Source organism: Strigops habroptila, chromosome 8 (genome assembly GCF_004027225.2).
Source record: "Strigops habroptila isolate Jane chromosome 8, bStrHab1.2.pri, whole genome shotgun sequence".
Lineage (NCBI taxonomy): Eukaryota > Metazoa > Chordata > Aves > Psittaciformes > Psittacidae > Strigops > Strigops habroptila.
This window is the reverse complement of record NC_044284.2, coordinates 1,743,561-1,764,116: the sequence shown is the minus strand read 5'-3', so window position 1 is coordinate 1,764,116 and position 20,556 is coordinate 1,743,561. Positions and strand designations below refer to the sequence as shown.

Genomic DNA, 20,556 nt, shown 5'->3' with positions numbered 1-20,556 from the left:
CTCTAGAATTAAGGTCCTTAAATCAGGAAGATTCCAGCAGAAACTAAAGAACTGGTTAAGGAGATCCTAACATTGTAGCATGGATCCATTATTCTTTCTAGTGACTTCTCACATTGGAAAAAGCCTTTGATTCAGCAAGGAGCTCTTCCTGCTCCCATTGAGCTCTATAAGCCTTTTGCCCCTGCTAGACACTAGTTGATTTCATTGAGAGCAGGTGATCTTAAATGAAACAAACTTAGCTCCAATTCATGACCATCTCTGGCACAAGCTTACCAGAAGCAGCAACTGTTTCAGAATGCAGATTTGCTCCAACCTCACCCTGCCTTGGGGTGGGGTGGATGATATGACAGAAGATGGAGCTTCAGTTTTTGCCTTTTCGGGGGGTAATTTGAGAGTTATATAGGAGGATAAGACCCTCTGTGCTTTCCTCTTGCACTCTGTCCTTTGATCTAAGGGACCTTGGTTCAGAGGCTTACAGGCAACGCAGAGCTTTCGTGCACCGAGCGTACAATAAAGCAGCTGCACATCCCTGACTCATCACCTTTAAAGCAAGTGTAGGCAGTGTGAGGATAGATCCAGGTAACTGTGGGAGTTTCCACCACTGTGAGCCAAGTGAATGCTCTCAAGCTGTTCTTTATGTGTTCTTCCCCAACTCTGCCCCCAGAACCCAGTGGAATAATGTGGACTACAGTATCCCTCTGTGGTTGTACAGGGAGGTGGCACTCATTGGTTCTTCCTGCATCTGCTTATGATCTTCAGAGTCATTCATTGAATTAGATTATGTGATAGGATCCATCTTAATTTACTTCCCCTTCGTGGCATTTCAGTGTTTCAACTCTATAAACAACATCTTAAAGTCCCTGTTTGCCATCTTTGTAAAAGAATAAAGAAGACCTAAGTGTGAAACATTTTGAAGAACAGCACGACTAGTTCATTTCATGCAACATAGCAGTAATCATTTTACAAACTGCTTCTTAATCTCATAGACTTGGCCATAGTTGCGCTTGTATAACCTGTACACTGAAGCATCCACTTTTTTTTTTACTCTTGCTGCTTTCACTGTGTAGTAAAAACACGATCACTAAAAATTCCATGTGTAAACTGGGCAGACAGGCTTAGAAATGTTGTTCTTCGAGGGAATTTCATATTTAGATACTGCCTAACATGGTCTTTCATGGTCTTCAAGTCCCTGTGATTTCAGAACCACTCTGCCTCACCTTCCACGTGCCTGTCCTCCGAAGGATTGCCATGTGGTAGGCAATTGAGAAAGCCTCAGTAAATAATTAGGAATGGCCCCTTCTGCCAGCACTTTTCCTATATTTTGTTTCTTCATTTAAAGAGTATTACAGATACGCTCCCAAAAAATGACACTGTTCATCTGGTATCTTTGGCATAAACAGAAAACGTGAATTAAAGCTTTCTAATAAATGCCATAAAATGGATTTCTTGAGCAGAATAATGTGTTATCTATGGGTAATTTCCCATGAAAGTAGAGACTATAATTCTGATTAGACATGGATATTATCTTTTCCAGCATGTTTCTGTCAATGCACTGATTCAGCAACCATTTAGACCCCAAGGTCAGGGCTGTTCATAAGTCCCATTGATTTCAAAGTTGAATGTCTGCCCAAGATTAAACACAAAAAGAAGAATGCTTTCCTAAAGCAATTTATTTAACTCTGTATGTAAGTGCTCTGTTGAATCAGGGCCGAAAGGCTTAGCAACAAATCAGGGAAGATAATGAGTTTGGGCCAAATATGTGTATTAGTAGCCAAAATGCGTATAATGAGACAAGGAACATCATTGTTACTTGGATTTGAACCAAGATCCCCAAGTGTATAAGCTAACCAGATCTTTAAATTGAATTTCTTTTGGAGCTCTGAGCTTGAATCTAAATTGTGAGACAGGTTGCATGTACCTGTACACATCGGGGCAGCCCTTGGTTGTCTTCTGCACTGCATCGGGGTCTACTTCCCAGAGAAGGCACAATATTAGCAGCAGAGACAGTGGCTGGCTGAGTTTATCTTGCTAGGATGGTACTGATGAGATACCTGAATCCAGAGTTGGGGAGGGCTCTGGACCCCACAAGCTCAGGGCTGAAACTCTTTTGTTCTGTGCAGTGTCTTCAAAAAGAAGTTTATTTTGAGTTTCTGTATAAAGGAAGTAGAAAGTCATCTTAACAAACACAGGAGATGATGAATTTGACAGAGTACAATGCAGATCAAAATGGTTTTAATCATTACCCCCTGTTTTAATTACTACTTGACACATTATCTGTATTGTCCTTCTACAAGTCTCTCTTTTTGAATGAAATATTAAAGGCGAGTCACAGCTGAATATATATGCAGCCTAGGAAGAAAATGGCTTTGAACTATTTGAAATGATTTATTGTCCGCACTTCTTTATGAATATTTATTTGCCATCGTGAAAGCAATTCAATAAAGGGAAAACATGAGGACCAGTTAATGGAACATTTGCATACTCTAATGGTTAGAAAAAAGGGACAGAAAAATAATCTGGTGCATTAGAATGGTGTTAACGCTGTGGTTCCCCCCTTTGCTGTCGTTAGTTCCAAATATCGCATGTGTGAGAGCAAAAAGCTAAGGCCAAGGCTCTTAGCAATTCAGATCCTGAGAGGATATATATAAATAGCCTACGAATAAGTGTCCCTAACCTTTATATATTCCCATTCAGAAGGAAATCAACATGTTTGTGTGGGCATTTTCAAGGCCAGCGTGGAAACTCTCTAATTTTGTTTCCATACTACTTCAGGTAGCTGGCTATGAAAGCTTGCTTTTTGCAACAAGCATACATAATCCAAGTCCTCATCTTGTCAGGACCAGAGATCACTCATTCCCTGATGCTCCCCAAAGAAGTGTGGCTTTCAAAAGGAGACGTGAGCACACTGAGTATTTTCCTTTGTAAGACCTTTAGTATGTAAGCACGGCTACATGCACCAAGACCACACACGCAGCAGAAATGCTGCTTTCCTTCACTCCTCGGTGGGGGAACACACTTTTTCATGGTATGTGCCCTCATTTCACCCTGCTTGAATTCATTTCATCGACCAGAAAGCACTATGCGTTAGACTTGGGATGAACTTTGTTCCTCAGAGCTTCTTAGCGCTATTCTGATACCCACTCACAGATGGGGCCTTGACAGATTTTCTACTGATTTTCATGATTCCTTTTTTCTTCATAGGTTTTTTTTTTTTTTTTAAGCAGGATTGTTGCTGCTTGAGAATTCAAATGCAAATGGAGATGTTCACAGGCACTGTTTTGTAAGGGAGCTCAGCTGGTTGGGGTTTAGAGCTCATAAACTGCATCGTATATCTCATGCAGTATTTGGAAAATAATAAACTTGATATATAATGGTTCTAGAGGAGGATGGTTACAGGAATAAAACACAGACTTTGGACAAATATATAAATTCTCTAGGCCTCAATTTTCATTTCTTCGGAGGATGAATGATAATAATAATATGTATTTATAGTAATAATTATCATTATTATCTACCTGAAAGCTAGCTGTGAGGCTAATTCATTAATACTTTCAAATTACTTTGTGATCCTCAACTAGAATTTGCCCTGAAAGTACTAAATATTATAATTTGCACCGTATGCCTATTTCATTTTGCTCTGGAGAAAAACACGCTTAATGTGTTGCTCTCTTTACATTTGTCTACATACCACGTTCTACAATTCGGGCTGTTGAGCTCTTCTAGAGGTTAATAACAGGCACATTTTACGTTAGTGTATTTTATGCTTATTTGCCCCTCCTTTGTCATAGCATTTTACCCCCACCTAGGAATCATGATACCTGATTTGGGGGAGATTTTACTGCTTGTACATGTACAGACGTTGAGACCTGCACTTGCTCTTTGTTTCCGTGCCTGAATTTGGAGTTGCCAACGGAACCACACATTGGTTCTCTGAGGTAAGAGCTCTCTTGACGTATGCTTTAAACATATTGTGAGTAGAATCATAGAATTGTAGATTGGTTGGGGTTGGAAAGGACTTTAAGATCATCTAGTTCCAACCACAGGGAGCTTCTTTAAGTTACACAGAGATGCTACCACATATTACATGCCTGATTATGTTTGTAGGTATCTCAAAAGTCTGTCTTGTGGCAATTTACCATGTCCTACATTTACTGGTGAAAGTGTATGTTATTCACAACCAAAGACACCCAGATCCATTTCCTCTGGTTGTTATTTGTTGGATAGCTAGACTTTAATGGCTAAAATCTACATCTACCAACATAAAAGCCACAGGATATGACACTGCTATCTTGTGCTTCCAATCAGCCTCCTGGTATTATAGCAGTACTTTTTATTTAAGTGTATTTCTACTGCGTTCAGCCTGCTCGAGCCCCGCACGCTGTTTTACGTAGCATCTCTATGTGGGGATAATTGAAAACTCAACACGGCCCAGAGGCAGATGCACAAAACGACAGGAGTGGGCTGGGGTATAACTCAGAAGAATAAGACAAGCAGACAGCAGCAAGCAGGGCAAAGCCAGCCCCAGCAGCATCTCCACCAGCAGATGCCAGAAGCAGTCACACTGGGTCGGGGTCTGGTAGTTGGGTGTCCGGTGGGAGCAGCAGAACTCCAGATGTTGCTCCTTCTGCCATCGTGGAACCAAACATCTGGGAGCACAGAGCATAGGCAGGGTGCGAGGCTCACCTGGAAAATCACATGGACAGATCAACACCAGGTTCACGACCATGCACTTCACTGACACTCCCATCCTCTGCACGTGCCCAGCCCTTTGCGGGGTGGTTCCTGCTCCTAAAACGTCATCTAAGCCAATGTTAGTAGAAAATGCACCAGATAATATTTTTCTAGTGTTTCAGAAATGTAACATATATATCAATAAATGCCACCTGCTATTTGAACACTCATAATAAGAATTACTTAAGTGACTGGAATAGGGCACAGTATTTCTTCCTATTAGCTTAAGTAGGAAGAAAGCAAAAACGCCTGGAGTGTAAAAAGAAGAAATAATGAGAAAACAAGTCATGGCATGAAGAAGAGAAATATTTCTTGACTGTCCTCTTGGCTCTACCTATGAAGATTTCATCCAACAGCCTCAGCCAAAAGTAGTTATTGGGTGTTTTGTGTGTCTGGCTGGTGGAAGGTCAGGTTGTTCCAGGCAGGAGGGTGTTCCGAGAAGCACACAAGTAGGTCTCTACAGCGGGAATCATGAGTTTTTTGATGTGAGCAGCACACCTGAGCTGAGGAGATTGTGTGAAGGAGTTAAATGTGTCCCTACCTTGCAGCAGCATTCCCAGAAGTTGCCGATGTTCGGTTGTCCCCACAGACTGAAGATCTACAGCTTTCCATGGGTCATTTGGCATGGTGAGGAAGGAAGATGGGCTAGTCCAGGAGACTTAGGCTGTAACATTGAAATAGGTTGAAACACTCCACCAGTTAGGGCTCTCCCTTAAAGGTATGTTGTTATAAACAGATGCCTAAAATCACCCAGGGGCGCAGGTCAGAGCACTTCCTATATCTCTGCCCTTTGCCTTGGCTCTGCTCCCCATTCTCTGCCCAAATTCCCCAGCCACAGCAGCTCTGCTCTCCTGCACCCTGCCCTGCTCACTCTCCTCTTACCTTTTTCTTCCTCTCTTCAGTCTAAGGAGAGTCCTCAGTAGTGAACTGATTAAAGGAAACTCATTTACATCATCAGTTCCATAGTAGGACAGACTTCTTAAATCATCTAAGATAAATACTTTTAATTAAGCAAATGTCCCACTCAATTCATCATGGACAATCCCATCATAATGGATATTACTTCTGCATGTGAAATCTTAATCTTCACCCATACTGAATGGAAAACACAAAACCGTTAGAAAACAAAAATACAGCCTTGCTCTAATATTGCAGTTTTAAAGCTGCCAGCTTTTATAGTCATCAATATGATGACAACAGAGCCCTGGCTAATGAATTTGACTACAGATCAGAGTTTTTATCAGCTATGGATATGAGATCAAATCCATGCAGGCATATTATTTGCAGGTTTTATTAAAAAGTTAAATCGGGATTATTAGAAACTGTCCTCAGATTCCTTAATAATAAAAGAAAATAAAGTTAAACTCTAATGAGATTTCCTGGAAGCATTGTAAAAGGCTGCAGCAGCAGTAAAGTCAGCAGGCACCACACAGCAAAAGGAAGTATTTACTGATCAGAAGATGAACGTCTCCTCCCCCAGTTTAACAGTTTTACATTATACAGGTTTTTAAGAGAGAGGGAGAAAGCAAGAAAAACTCCAAGGCAACGCTTTCCTCATCTAAGACATCGTATTTCTTGTGATCAAAGCCTTCAAATCCTGGTGCAATACTGACTTTTTGCTCCCGTGACCGAAATCTCACTCTCCCCGCTCCTCCCTCCATCTGTTCAGGCTTGTGTTTGGAAGTCCCTACCACAGAGGCAGAAAGGCTGATCCCTGCTGCCTCGGATGTGGTGTGGAAACCCATTAATATTCCTCTGGCAGGTACCCTGACCCCGCTGCCCTTGAACATGCTCGGAAACACAGGGTATTCCTGAGCCTTTGTCCCTGGGAGGATTAACAGGGTTGCCCTGAAGCCAGCCTGAAGGTGTTTTAATAGGTAATACGGGTGGGCTGCACAGCTGACTTTGAGCTTTGCCTCGGCCTGCCCCTGCTCAGCAACATAGGTGCAGGCATTGAAATGAGGGGGGGAAAGCTAATTTCTGTGTGGTTCTGTGTATGGTTAGGGTCTGAATCCTCTGAATTTGGGGGAGGATAGCTCTAAATATCCCATTCAGCCCAGTGGGGCAGCATCCCAATGGAGGAAATCCAGGCTGGAGATCTGCTCTGCTTCTGCCACCCTGACCTTTAGCCAGGGATTTAAGCTGGCTCTCCCCACCTCTCTCTATTTTTCTTTCCTCTCTGGTCTTTCTCGTGCCTCTTAAGCTTATAATTTGTCTAAAGAAGGGAGCGTGGCTCTCTGTGTGGCTTTGCTGTGCTTAGCACAAGTAGATGCCAGTCTCAGCTGGGTCCTGTGGCTCTATCAGGGTGAAAGTAAATAAAGACATAATAGTAGTAACAATGGTCAGGTTTTTGTATGAACGATCAGATCCTAATGGAGGAGAAGCCTCTCCTCTGAGGTGTTCTTAGCTGCAAGCGAAGGTTTCTCTTTCCTTTTCAGCTGGAGAAGATGCTGCCTTTTAAATCAGACAAAACTTATCATGTAAAATGGAGCACATCTTTGATTATGTGGAATACTATCCTGCCTGTAATTTACCTTCGCGGCTGCAAAGGACGCAACATGATTAAGCTAAGAAATGATAGACTGAACATTATGTGTCAGGATGGAAAAAGATATTTCCTATCTAAATAGGAAACAATCATCAAAACCCAGTGAAAATATACAAGAAAACGTTTCAACATACAATAAACAAGGCACCCCGCTGTTGCCTTGTATTGTATTGCTGCTCTCCTTGCTCAGATTGCTGCAGACACTTGTCCTGTAGCCTACAATAGTCTTTATTTTTAAAACCCCTACAAACTGGCATGATTTTGTAATGATGTGAGTATCTTTCCTTCATAAGCACACATGTTCTGCTGCCTGCTCTTTCTTGCCAACTCTCCTGTGTTTCCCTGGGTGAGTCCACGTTCTCCCAGGGACGTCTCTCAAATTGTAGCTGTGTGCAGTGTATTTTCCTGGAGCTGGTAAAGCCATTGCTACTTCACTTAATAACGATGTTTTAGCAGTACCTGCTATCACTTGTTATCGGGCATACACCAGAGGGGGAAGGGGGTCATTATCCCCATTCTAAAGACCAGGTAACCGAAGCGTTGTATTTAACAGCGATTTCCCCCCAAACATGCTGAAGAACGTGCAAACAGGAGAAAAACCAACATCCCTTCAGCTCACGTTTTATCCCTTAGCGTTTGTAACTGCTTTTTTTCCCGCTTTAATATTCCCACCTGCAGCACTGTGCCCTCCCGCCAGCGTTACAGAGAATGATCACGGCAGAGCCAAGTGCTTTTTGCGATCACAAATTCAGATACTGCAGCAAACAATGCAAGTAATTTTCCTAATTTTAGAGTGTGACTTTGCCATGTGTGATGTTTAGTAACTTCCATCGTGTTTCTGATGGGTTGTGGATCCGGTGCCAATAACATGCTCCGTTCCCATCCAAATTAGCATACGACGAAATTTGGTGCTAATATTCAGATGATAAGGTCTGTTTGCTGTTTCCATATAGATGTATCTTTGACAGGAAGAGCAATTCTATAATAAGCCCAGGATGAAAAGCCCATCAATTGAATTGGTACCACATTACCATGGCAACAATATAATGCTAATGAAATTGTGACTGTTGAACCTTGTTTATGGAACTCGACAAAATGGGCTTCATAAAACGAGAAATCGTATCGGTTAGTAGATGTTTCAAAGCATGATAAAAACCTTATAATCACATGTGTTGTGACTTATTAACCACATTATCATCCTCGTTCAAGATAATGCATTGCTGTTTGTAATAAGCATTTATTTCCTCCAAGAAATAATATTATATAGGGAAATCTGTGCTCTAAGTCTCGCTCACCTCCATGCCCCAGTTCACTGGATCAAATGGCACGGGGGCATATCTAGTCATGCAGTTGTTATGCTTGTTTAGTCCCTCAGAATCTACAAAATACACTGCTAGTGTAGCTGCAGTAAACACCATTTCTACGTTGCTTAGTTTATATCAAAATATTCCACAAAAACATATCCTACTAGATGAAACCCTACACAGAGAATGTCTGGGAGCAGCAATGTGCTCTTGGCTTCCTCCCTTCTTTCTTCCCCCCCCTTTGGCAGTTTACTGCTATATGGGGCCTGGATGCAGAGGCAGGCAGTCACCCTCCCAGAGAGCTGGCTCTCATTCCTCAGCACAGCAGACCTTGCTCAAGGCAAGGTTTGATGTTATGTCCTGCTTTTAAACTAGAAAATGCTGAGTGTCCTCACTTCCCAGCCTCTGGAGAGCCAGCAGGCTCATAGAATGGTTTGGGTCCTTAAGATCATCCAATTCCAGCCCCCTGCCACGGGCATGGACACCTTCCACTAAACCATGTTGCCCAAGGCCCTGTCCAACCTGGCTCCTGGGGAGTTGCCTCACCTCTAAGCACCTTCAATGCTGAGTTTTGCACAGCGGCATCTCATTTTTTAGCTAACAACAGATAGTTTTTCCTCATTGTTTTCACCTTGGAAATAAAGTGTAGTACACCCGATGAGTCCATCTCCTAATTTGCCAGGTAAATCAGAACACAAGAGCAGGTGAATGGGCAAGCAATGAGCTCAGTGAGGCAAGGTTGCTGGGAATGTGTGATCTATGAGGTTTTTTCTTTAGCAGGCTAATAATACTGTCAAATAGTCACCACAGTAGTATTATCTAGATATTTAGCACAGAGAACAGGAGAGAACGCTGCTCGTTTTAGTGATGTCCTGATCTACATGGCACAGAAGTCAGCGTGAATCTTCACCACATTAGATTTAATGGGCTTTAAATCTGGGCTTTTAAAGGCTGGTTTTGAAAGCTCCACGTTTCATCTTATTTGGAAAAGGGAGCACTGTCTAACATTCCGTTATGCCCATGGTTTGTGGGAAAGCAATGCACTGAATTTCTGCGTTGATAGAAATATAATGTAATGTAATTCCACTTAATATATATTTTGCATTGGCTGACAGTTTTATTAAGCAGAACCAATAATCATCATTATCCAGTGTAATAACCATCTCATTAGAAATGGTCTAATTTTCCCTAATTTTAATTTACCTCTCGGACTGAGCTGATCTAAAATTCCTGAAGTGCCTCCAGTTCAGTTTTGTAAGAATTAAAAGGAAAAGAAAGTCTTCAGAAAGCTCCTGCTGACTGATTACTGCTCAAAGAGCGATACACCAGAGCTCTGTATCTGGTGTATCTCATGTGTTTGTAGCAGAGAGAAGGAAGTCCACAACATTCAGGTGAGGAAATTACTACATCACTTTTCTTTTCTTACTGTCTTTGAAGTAACACTTTCTGCACCCATTTTGCACAGTGATAAATTGTGTGGTTGCCTGTAAGCCTTGCGTGCACTCCCCTTTAATAAAGGACCTGGCTAAGGATCATGCCAAAGAGTGCTGGTAGGGAGGAGCTGACAAGCAGAAACAGTTCTTAGAGGGATGGAGCAGGAGATGAAGACACCCATCAAGTTTCATTATCCTCCAATGAAAATAGGATGTAAACTGTGACATCCTGGCAGATTACGTATGTCAGGCAAGCAGATGTGAGCAGAAAAATGTAGATGCTAAATCTCACCTAATAGGCTTACTCTGTGGATTATTCACAATGATCAAGCCTGTGTTAACTGTAGTAGGATATAAGAAATAAGAAGTACGTATTCAGAAGTGAATCTGGGGACATTTCCAGCTGTGCTGAAGCTAATGCTCTTTGATACACCTTGAAGCATCCTAAAAGCACTTTGGGTGTCATCCACTTTACAGACATCATAAACAGCACTATGGTATATAGCTTTCGTTCCCAAATTTCAAAGGGTGCTGCGTTTTCTCTAAAAACATGCTTGAAAACTTCTGTATAACATGCAAACTGCTCTAGCCGCTTGATTTGTTGCTGCCAGTTCTGAAAACACATGTGGCCAAGAGTATTGTTGCAATCACAGAGAGAAGTAACCTCATATGAACAAGGAAGGGCTTTGCAGGTTATGTTATAAACTAGAGAAATTGGCTAAAGGTTTTGTTTATCATAGGATGCCACTCTATGTAGGTCTAAATCATAAAAAACAACTACTTTTTCTGTTTGTTTGGTTTGGGTTTTAGTATTCCCCCTAACTAACACAGAAAAGCCAGTCTCCTCTGTCTCCCCTGTGAAAGCACTCTGCTATGAAAGCTTTTCTCTTTGAAATTCTGAGCCTTTTCCACCATAGTATTATTTCCTCAGCTATCAGAACACACAGTGCGGCAGCACAAAGCATTCCACTATTTTGCCAAGATAATTTCCTAGTCTGTAAATGTATTTTCCTGCCTGTGGTTCCAGGCATTCTGCTCTCATTGGAAGTAACGATTTGCAGTTATCTTCTCCAATTCAAGTTAGCCCGTATTGGTTTCACTTTGAACATCTACCTGCATGGTACAAACATGGTTTCTTTGTAGATTGTACAAGCTAGACCAAGCTGGTGACTTTTACAAGCCAGACTAGATGAGCAGTGCAGTGGGATGTCTGCTGTAGACAGCCAGCTTCTGGAGGAAACTCTGCAGTGACTCACTGGTGGCTGTCTCCTGCCTGCGTCAATGTTATCGCACCCATACATCAGCATGAGTCTGCTGGAAATGCTGAATTTTAAGGCTGACATAAAACCATACCTCCTATCTGATATGCTCAATAAATACAGTGTGGCACTTTCCAGCAGTACTTACCCTGCTTTTCTCTTTGAACTCTGCATAGGACGGGAAAACTCACCTTAAATTTCTCTTCATTTCTGAAGTTTACCATAACATTCCCCCAAACGCTGGAAACCAAGTGTCCAGTGCTCACGGGGTAGTTGTGTCACCTCCGATGCACCCACATTTCAAGGTGATGCCACTCCTCTGCAGAATTTGTAAAGTTAGTGAGTGTGGACATGAGGCTTTGGTTTTGGATGGGCTCAGAGCTCACGTCCCTTGTGCTCGCTTGGGAGCCTGTTTTGGGAACAGATTTCATAGAATCCCAGATTTCATAGAATCCTTTCCAACCCAGGTTTGGGTTGGAAAGGACCTTAAGATCATCCAATTCCAACCCCCTGCCACGGGCAGGGACACCTTCCACTAGAGCAGGTTGCTCCAGGCCCCTGTGTCCAACCTGGCCTTAAACACTGCCAGGGATGGGGCAGCCACAGCTTCTCTGGGCACCCTGTGCCAGCGCCTCAGCACCCTCACAGGGATGAGCTTCTGCCTTAGATCTAACCTGGCCTTCCCCTGGTTCAGTTTGAACCCATCACCCCTTGTCCTATTGCTCCAGTCCCTGATGCAGAGTCCCTCTCCAGCACCCTTGTAGCCCCCTTCAAGATTCTTCAGACACTTCATGCTCTAAAGCAGTCATGTATTTACACAACATGACAACATGACACAACGTGACAACTCCTGGCTCTTAACTGGTCAGCAATGGATGCAGTCCCCCCTTGGTGCTGGCAAGAAGAAAGTCTCATTAGAGAGCACTCTCTCCATCCCTGGGGATACTCCTTTCACCTGGAGTGAATTCAGAGGAGCCATGCACTGGTGACATCTATTGAGCTGCCTGCTCTCTGTGGGTGTGAAAATGCTCAGCAACACAGAAGACATGACATACGATTTACACTCTCTCATTCCACTGCCATAAACTCCTGAGAATCACCCTGGTTCATATTTGATATAAAAAACCCTGAAACAACAACAACAAGAAGAATGTCAAGGGTGTGATTTGCAACAGGGAACAGTCCTGGCTTGGTGCAGGCAGCAGCCACCACTGGAGCTCCTACCTCTGCCATCCTGCTCCTCCTCATCCTCAGCTGGAGCAGCCCCAGCATGTGGGCAAGAGGCCTGGAGACGCCCTAGTGATGCAGATGTGATGGCAACAGTTCAAATAAAGCAATGGGGGACTATTTAAAGAGTCAGGAATTACTGTGTTTGCTGGTTTCTCCTCCCTCCTCTGTTCATGGTGTCTTGGATTCTGCTATGACACGTCAGCCAGTTACTTTAACTGAAAAAGACCCTTAAAATGATGCGGCTGTCTGAAAACCCATGCTGAAAATCTTGAAAGTCCTTTATTTTGAGAGAAAAATGAAAACTCAACTTGTCTGACCAGGACACAGAGAAGTTTAAGAAGAGCAGCACTTAATAAAGAAACAAGCACAAGAATCCCAGTTGACCATCATGATGTCAGTGTGTGATAACATTTATGACATTAATATAACAGATTATGACCTTTGTTGGCTTTTCTGACTGACAGTTGTTCATACAGAACATGGTACTTATCACCTTGGTCCTTCCATGATAATAATCACTTCAATTTTCTCAGCTGTGTCATCAAAACATGTACTCATAAGTGTTGATCTCATCTCTGGGAGAGTAGCATCAGGAGCTCCTTTTGAGCTTTATGTCACCCAAAATCTAGAGTGAAATTGAAGCCCAGTTGCAGAAAACTACGCTGTGCCTAAGTCTATCCCACAGGCTGCACAATGGCAGCCCTTATCGTGTTAAATGATTTACCGAGACATGTCAAAATGATGTGCCCTCCTGTGTGGATATTATTGAAGTTCAGAAATGTCATTCTTCTGGACAAACCTGAGAGCTCTCGAGGAAATACACAAGACCTTATGTGTTACAATTACTTACCTTGACCTTCCTATGATTTTTTTTTTTTGCTCTTCAATCTCAGGGTCGATAGAACAAAATAGATTTTCTTCATTATTTAAGGTAAAACTTCGCCGTGCCATTTGTACCTGCTCTCCTTGCAGCCATTTTCACTAAACCAGGTGTCAAGATACTCTTTTTAGATGAGCAATTTCACATGGATCATGTTGAAAAGATGAAAGAGGAAGAAGAAAATTTGGGGTGTTTCCAGAAATTGACCATTTAGCACATACTAATGATGGTTGGGTGGGTAAGGGGATGCTCAGAAGACCTGCGTTATACACTAGGGTCTGCCACAATCCTGCTGCTTCCCTGTTTGCGCTGAGCTTCCCCTCTGTTCGGTTGGCCACCGAGATGCTCCCTACCATCCTCTGGGCAAGAAAGCTGGGCTGGGGCTGTTGCTGTGAAACATGAAACACATTCACACTGCAGGGTAAGATCTGAGGGAGTCACTGTCCCTGGAAGTGTTCACACACCATGTAGACGAGGCCCTCAGTGCCATGGGTTAGTGGTGGCCTTGGCAGTACTGGGCAACGGTTGGACTGGATGACCTTTAAAGGTCTTTTCCAACCTGGTTGATTCTATGATTCTATGGTACAACAAAGAAGCGTGCACAGCAACAGCCTGATAATTTTATCCAAACAGAACTGGGAATTGCATCAAACCCTCACATCAGCAGAGCTGGACCACCTTCCTGTGTGTGGAGACTAACACCTACCTCTCCCCGAACGTGGCAGGTTGTGGGTACAGCCACAGCACCTGCAGAGCAGCATACTGGTCTTTACATAGGACAAGGTTTCCTTATGTGTGCAAGTGAGAACCAGCTTGGCAACAGACACATCCTTTGAATAATGAATATGAGAAACATTACGAATTTACGCAAGCTGAACAATTCCATATGCCTTAGAGCCACGTGGAGATAGGACATCCCCATTCAGAACAGGGCTATAATCTACAGACAGGCCTCCCTCTTTAGGCGAGTGCCCAGGTTTTCCAGTCCCTGCTGTCTCCCTGGGGCTATAGAATCCCAGACTGGTTTGGGTTGGAAAGGACCTTAAGATCATCCAGCTCCAACCCCCTGCCACGGGCAGGGACACCTCACACTAGAGCAGGTTGCTCCAAGCCCCTGTGTCCAACCTGGCCTTGAACACTGCCAGGGATGGGGCAGCCACAGCTTCTCTGGGCACCCTGTGCCAGCGCCTCAGCGCCCTCACAGGGAAGAACTTCTGCCTTAGATCTAACCTGAACTTCCCCTGGTTCAGTTTGAACCCATCACCCCTTGTCCTATCACTACAGTCCCTGATGAAGAGTCCCTCTCCAGCAACCAACTGTCCTTCTGGCATGAACATCCCATCTACGGGAATATCAAGTTCACGCAAAACTAAGCCCATAGCACAGCAAGGCAGTGCTGGCACGTACTGCCAACTGCATTGATATTGATGCTTCTGTCCTCTTTACAGTATTTTTTCAAGAGCATAATTTATTTTTTAATAATAGATTAATAAGATAATAATTAAAATTAACATTTTAATAATAGATTCATAGGATCACAAAATAGTTTGGGTTGGATGGGATCTTCAAAGTTCATCTAGTCCAACCCCCAATTAATGAACTGGCTATGTGCAAGGTATGGGGTCCTGCTGGTCTATTGGCTGATGCAGCAGCACAGAGAGGAGCTCTGGTGCTCAGTTGTCCTGTTCTGAAGCTGCCTTCGACATGGTGAATCAAAACAGTTCCTGTGTGACAGACCCTGGGCTGGCTTTTCAGGCTGGGTGCTAGGACAAGAGGAAATGGCCTCAAGCTGTGCCAGGGGAGGTTTAGATGGAGCTGAGGAACAATTCCTTCCCCAGAGGGTGCTCAGGCATTGGAACAGGCTGCCCAGGGCAGTGCTGGAGTCACCGTCCCTGCAAGTGTTCACACCCCGTGTAGCCGAGCCCCTCAGTGCCACGGGTTAGTGGTGGCCTTGGCAGAGCTGGGAACGGTTGGACCTGATCATGTTAAAGGTCTTTTCCAACCTGGTTGATTCTATGATGAGCAGCCATTTGCAGCTCTGGGGCTGAAGATTAGTTTTATTCAGCTGAGAAACAAGTAGCTGGACATTTGTCACTGTTTCTGTGAAAAATGTGGGCATGTTTTCTTGGGCCATCAAATGGGACATATGGGAGCTGGATTCCATCTTTCATTAGATCTTGGAAATCCTGTCCTCCTGAGGCAATTAATTAGCATGATACTCTTGGCTGCTAATGTTTGCTTTCAGATTTCAGTGGCAACAGACTTGGCAACATAAATCTGGTGAGTATGGTCTAATGGTTTAGGGTGTTAGCCAAGGCCTCCACACAGCTTTCTTCAACCCTTCAGCTTTTACAGAGTTCCCTTGTGTGTGCAGATAGGCCCCGTGGTATCTGTCCCTGTCTTAGCTCTCCCTCTGAAAACTAAATATAATAGCATTTTCCTGCTCCACAGGACAGATGCATTACAAACTGTACGACAACAGAGGCCAGGCAGCACCACTGCAGTCCTCTGCCTCCTTATCACCATGATGGATGCTCCATCCTTGGCAATGTTCAAGAGCAACCTGGTCTAGTGTGAGGCATCCCTGCCCATGCAGGTGGTTGGCACTAGGCGATCTTAAGGTCTTTTCCAGCCCAACCCATTCTATGATTCCAAGGAGGATCTATCCTGCAAAGCTTTTCTTTGATCCTTACACAGTTTAAGGCAAAATCAGTTACATCAGAAATTTGTCAATTGAACACGTTTCTATTTCTTTACTTTCACTTTGCCCACTGGAGATACCTGTGGGCTGTACAAACCTTTATCTGTAGGACATTTGTGGAAAACAGCATATTTCCCTATTTAAGGAAGTCATTTGAGGTAGGCTCATATGAAAGGTATACACCCCTCAGCTGGTGATGATGGGGTATCTGGTATCTTCCGTGTGTGATCACTTCCAAACTATATCCAGTGTGATGTACAGCAAAACCACACACTTTAAACCTTTCGATACAACCCAGAGATATAATCTAGGCCGTTCGCTTTGCTTTTATTACTTCAATTATATTAGTAATGTTCTATAATTACAAAAATTCATGGTGGAAAAATTGGGTTAGTTACAATTACAGAAAATGTCATGCCTCTCTTCAAGAGAAATGCAAGCCAAATATAAAATACCTATCCAACACGGTGAATAACACATCTGCCGTGAGGAAGAACACACACTTTTCTTTGGGATTGACTTAACACTAACTGAATTCTTAAGGGAGAGGGGAGAAGAGGAACCTATTTCAGTGCACCAAAATGCTCGTGCCATTTTATAGGTGCATTGGCTACTATAATTGCAAATAGTAGTTGTATATGTAGGAGCTCACTGAAGTGGTCACGACTGGATGTGGCTTGAACTCACAAAAGGCATATTACAAAGCTGTTCGAAACAGATGTGCTCCTACCCTCCATTTAGAATGAGTCCATGGTGTTAATTCAGGAAACCTTTGCAGTCACTACTATACAATCACACACTTTTTAAACGTGTGAAAGGAATTAGGCAGAAGAAAAGGAAAATACTACTAAACAGTAGCTGCAATGTTTGATGCTCCTTCCAGATATCTCATTTAATTGGAATAAGAAAACGCACGACATTACATGTAGGATTGTCTATTTTCACTTGATGTAGCTAAGACTTACACCTTAAAAACTCTGGGATTGATTTTTGTTTTCATACATGCCAGACAAACCTCTATTAATTAAATTCAACAAAAATACAAGCAGGAGAGCTGAATAATTAAAGGTGAATTTGTCCTATGTAACCCATGTATTCATGCCATGCTGCTTCATACTTTGTGCCATGCTACTTCCCTTATTAGTCCTCAATATCTTAATACGGTGCTTCTTCAGACTCCCTTACTCCTCCCATTAGTTCAGGCTCAGTGATCCATTTCCACATATCCAGCATTCAACTTCCAGCTCTCTGACTTTCAGCCCGTGTCTTTTACATACCACCAGGAAGGATTTTGCAGAACACTAGCTGAAAGACACTCATTGTGCAACTAATAAGGAAGGTTTAAATACCATTACAATTCTGACTTGTACTTTGAAATGCCATGAAATCCGGAATTAAGGCTCTGCCTTGCATCCCTGGTTGCACAATTGCACCTAAGTACTGCCAATGGTGTAGGAAGATCACAGAATGCCTGCAGCAGCTGAAGCACATAGGCATTTTGGACCACTGCAGCTTTTTGCTCAGGCTCCTGGCAGCTTTTTTGGGAGCCTGGTCACCATTAAGGCCAGAGGAGAAGGCACCGGGTAAGAAGTTTAAGCTCTGAATTACTCTGATGCTTTCATTTCAGCCTCTTGTGCGTTGCTGCCTTTGAAGTCATAGCAGCTCCAGGCTCCGCTATTTAGTTTAGGTTTCAAAATTACACTTGTTCTTAAATTGTTGTCAGATGATAAAGGAAAAAGTGAAATGATAAAATGTTCACTTTTAAAGTCATCTATTCTCAAAGAATTGGGGAGAAAATGTAGCCGGTATTTCAGGCTGTTCTTTTGAATCACTGATAGGAAACAATTTGGTGAGTAGGTATAATGCTGGTATGTTAGGACCAAGGATTCTCAGTTGGCACATGGCTGGTGTGATGGAATCTTCAGACCTGCTGTATGGATGGGAGTGTATGTTTGAAAATTCAAATCCAAAGAAGCTGCATAAGGAAAATCCTTATGACTAAAATCCGAAGGACACTCATCTAACATTAATGACTGGCAATGCGAATTTTCATTGTACAGGAGAGCTGCTTCCTAATTTGTACACAAAAGTCTCCAAAACCATTGGCTCTTTTCTTTGCAGGCTTTAAAAGTGTAATTAACTAGATCTGGAATAAATATTGTTTGGGTGTTAACTACGGGGCTAGACAAAGCAGTACCAGCATAAGAGAAAGGGCTCCGATATTACAGTGGAATTGCTTGCAGAACTAAGCACCAGCCTGGAGGGAGCTGCTCTCCTGACAAATGTCCATGCATGATGCAAACCTCTTTCGTGGTGCTGGTGGTTTAGTAACTTCCACTGCAGGTGGGTATTACATTTTTACTTGTTTCCTAGCAGCACAGGCTGTATCCTTCACCGAGATGTGCCCGTTTCACAAGGTTATTGGCTTTCGACATCTCTCATTAGATGTTACGACGAGACAGATTTTTTTCTGCACAGATTGATGTCTATTGATATTACATTAGTTCATCAGGGTTACAAATCACACTGCATTGTACTACACTTCACATTTGCTGTATCATGACGAGAGGTTTATAATATTCACTCTGGGGCACGTAAAGTGGCTGCCACCCATCCCTTGAATAAATAATTTAAGAAATTGTTGGGAAATCAGACCTAATTAGTAGGATCTGCACTCAACAAGTGCCCTTTGATTTAAATTGTATTTGTGTTTTGATAGGTATTGATTTTATGAGTAGGAGAGATGAATAATACATTTTGTATTGCTCCATTGTTCACAGCAATAATGGGACAGAAATAATGGAGGAACACTCCTGCAATGGAAGCTGCCTCTTTGGGGACCTGCATGCCGTTCCCTAGAAAACCCCATGGGGCAGTTAAAGGCACTCCTCAACTGCACGGAGTGGCCTGATCCCTTTTTGTTCCATCGATTTGCTGCATCATCCTGGACAAATCACTCGGCCTCTCAAAGTCTCTCCTTTTCCATCTGTAAAATGGAAACAGAAGGTTCCTCATCAGTCCGCAAATGGCTGGGAGACATAGGGAGAAAAGGAATAGCTACAGCCAAGTAGGTATTATCTAAGTCCTGCCTGGCATTACCACATGGAGCATGGGGCAAAGAAGGGGGCCAGCAAGTGAATCTTTCTGTGGGCACCAGAAAGTCTTGTATTGGAACAGGCTGCCCAGGGCAGTGCTGGAGTCACCGTCCCTGGAAGTGTTCACACACCGTGTAGCCGAGGCCCTCAGTGCCATGGGTTAGTGGTGGCCTTGGCAGCTAGTCCAACCTTGGCAACGGTTGGACTTCATGATTTTGAAGGTCTTTTCCAACCTGGTTGGTTCTCTGATTCTATGGTGAAGCTGTATACCTTCAAGAGCAGCGAGACAGAGGTGGACATCACACAGCACACTCAAACCCAGCCACGCTGCCCTATTTGGCTGCTGCCAGTATTAATGTTCTGGTTATTTTGGCTGCTTACACTTCCCTGGGTGAATTGCTTGTATTAGTTTGTATTTCTTGATTGGATGTTAATCCCTTAGAGCAAGAAGAGTGAACAGGGTGTAGGTTGTGCCATGCACATAATCCAGGTAACACATGCAGGCTGGTGTCTTCCCGAGGCAATATCCACTCGGCATTCAGGTACACAAGCATGAGTGGCCAGGGGTGAAAGAACAGAAGCAGGCAAAAACATCTCTGAGACCAAAACCAAATCAGAATATACATAGGTATTTACGAGCACCAGTTTCCAGCACCTCAGCAGCTGTAACAAATGCAGACTCTATGAGATAACCAGAATTATAGGAAAGCTTTATTGGTTTTTTTCCCCACCCAGTATGCCAGCTCTGATTCGAAAGGAAAAATGTCGGCTCAACTGTGCAACACGATCAACCATGGCATCAAAGCAAGCATCAAAGTGGCCCCTGGGCTGCTGGCAAACAGTACAGGCATCAGAAAAGAGACAATGAAAATACAATAAGTAGAGATAGCAGGTTTCCCCCCCCATAATATAAGCTCCATAGACATTCTTTTAATACAAACAGAAGCAGGATCAGCTGTGAGAGCTTTAAGTTTGCCAAATATCATGGCAGGACTGTAAAATACCTCCTCCTCCAAACCAAGCTGAAGGAGCAGAACGAGCCAAGATGCTCTGCTCAGAACAAAGACATCCCTTTTCATAGGTCTCAGACAGTTAGCAGGATTAAGTTTTTTAATCATCCTCTCTGTCACACTCTAGCTTCAGCAAGATGGGCTTAAATATCTATTAGTGCCTGTTTAGGTAGGTGCAGTCCACTCCATCAAAATCACTTGATGGTCTTCAAAAACAGATATTATATTTAAGATGTTTTCCCATTAAAGAATAGGCAACTGCAACTCTGAAGTAAAGGGTTTGCTGTCACATGGAAGAGCAGGCGATCTATATGGATTTGCATTCTCAGCCTCTCACAGGAGAAGATTTAATTCATGTATGGTGG

At 43.2% G+C, this 20,556-nt stretch overlaps 1 long non-coding RNA gene across 6 annotated transcripts in view; it reads right to left on the bottom strand.

Moving 5' to 3' along the window:
- The window catches only part of LOC115611383, a 55,028-nt gene that overhangs the window by 4,843 nt on the left and 29,629 nt on the right, over nt 1-20,556 (bottom strand). For 3 of the 6 annotated variants that reach the window (XR_003992555.1, XR_003992557.1, XR_003992558.1), the window contains exons 4-5: nt 5,273-5,395; nt 2,121-4,683 (exon numbers count right to left, since the gene is read on the bottom strand). This is a non-coding gene — a long non-coding RNA (uncharacterized LOC115611383). Of the gene's footprint in view, nt 1-1,918; nt 4,684-5,272; nt 19,073-20,556 lie in introns of those variants that run through there. The other 3 variants (XR_003992556.1, XR_003992559.1, XR_003992560.1) reach the window with 3 other exon arrangements.